The sequence below is a fragment of the Myotis lucifugus genome, unplaced genomic scaffold (genome assembly GCF_000147115.1).
Source record: "Myotis lucifugus unplaced genomic scaffold, Myoluc2.0 scaffold_12, whole genome shotgun sequence".
Taxonomy (NCBI): domain Eukaryota; kingdom Metazoa; phylum Chordata; class Mammalia; order Chiroptera; family Vespertilionidae; genus Myotis; species Myotis lucifugus.
The window spans coordinates 9,567,174-9,568,655 of record NW_005871060.1 but is presented as its reverse complement, the minus strand read 5'-3'; the positions used below and the strand labels follow the sequence as shown (position 1 = coordinate 9,568,655).

Genomic DNA, 1,482 nt, shown 5'->3' with positions numbered 1-1,482 from the left:
GGAGACCGGCGCGCGCGCGTGCTAGGGGCGGGGCCGGGGCGGGGGAGGGGCGGCGACTGGGAGGTGACCCGTGGGTTCCGCTGATGGCCCGGCTTCTCCAACCCGCCAGCTGCCTCGCGGACCAGCAGGCGGCGGTAGAGGCGCACCCTGTTTCGGCCCTCCTCCCAGGGGGCCGGCCCTGAAAGCCAGGCTTCCTCCACGTTCAGGTGGACTACGGTTTGCAACCCTGGGAGGGCTCGCGAGAAAGCGGGGCATCCTCAGGTGCCTGGAGCCGGATGCAGATGGGGTAGGGCGAGCGCACGTGGAGCGTGTTTACAAATAGAGGCCGCGGCGCCTGCGCCTCCTAGCGCTGCCGGCCCCGCGGAACAAGCTGGAGCAGAGATCATGAGGCGAGGTAGGAACGGGTGGGTGGCGGGGGTGCGGGGAGGCTGGCTCCTGCAGGGGACCGGGTTGGGAAAAGGAGCTGGGGCTCACACTCTGCACCGCCCACCCGATCGAGTCCTGCGTGGCTGGGGCGCAGCGGGTTTGGGGGCGGTCGAGCTGGCTGTGAGTCTCTAACCTGGTGGGATGCTCTAGGGTTGAAGCCATAGTCTCTGCAGAAGCGGACCTTGTGCAACACCGACTGCACTTGGGAGACCGGTGAACTGGTGGGAGGCTCCCTCGTGACTTTCCTGCCGCCTGTTTACTCCCCTTGCTTCTCAAGTAGTAACGAGGGGATTCAGTTTGACAAAAAGTCCCTTGATTTGTTTCAAACGTATGGAGCTACCATACGTTTTTATGTTGGCATTTTAAATGGAGCGGATGCCGTGCCGGCACCTGTGCACTAGTAATCCCAGCGACCAGTGCCTTCTCCCTTCTCACGGACTCGGTTGCCTGCGGGGCCCTCTGAGCCTCCCGGGAGAAGGGAGCGGCTGCACCATTTACCTAAGAACCACGGTTAGCCTTTTCTTTTTCTTTTCTTTTTGAAGCGGTGGGGAAGTTTCACTCAAGTTTCTCTAGCGTCAGAACATAAAGGACTAACCGTTTTCGTTTACACACAGTAGCATAGTAATTTCGTCATTTATTTGCAAAGACCATATTGAATGTTTCAAAGGGGAACTGACATGAGCATTCACACTGCAAAAAAAAAGAGAGAGATGTTGATTCTAAGCCTAGTAACTAACGCTCCCGCCCAAATTGCTCAATTGCCTTCCTCAAAATCACAGTTTTCTCCGATTAGGCATTTTGGAAAAATCTTTGATCGCCTAGCTATGCTGTGAAGTTAGTTATACGTGGGTTTTGACAAATGCCTGTGTGGTGTGTGTTTTTTTCTGGTTCATTTTCCTCTCCCGCCTCCCCATATCATCCAGTTTTTGCAGTCTTGGTTGATTATTTGGGGTAAGATACAACTTCATGCTAGCTTTATATCACTTTTTAAAGTTTGCCTCTTTGCCTTGATATTTGTAAGGAGCCTGAAAACAGTTGTATCTGATACAGTCATTG

At 54.7% G+C, this 1,482-nt stretch overlaps 1 protein-coding gene across 1 annotated transcript in view; it reads left to right on the top strand.

Annotated features, from left to right (window-relative positions):
* The first annotated feature begins 170 nt into the window (after positions 1-170).
* FAM13A (family with sequence similarity 13 member A) overlaps positions 171-1,482 on the top strand; it is a 270,864-nt gene continuing 269,552 nt past the window's right edge. Inside the window, exon 1 of the mRNA XM_014452073.2 lies at positions 171-394. The gene's annotated coding sequence lies outside the window, so the exon portion shown is untranslated. The remainder of the gene's footprint in view (positions 395-1,482) is intronic.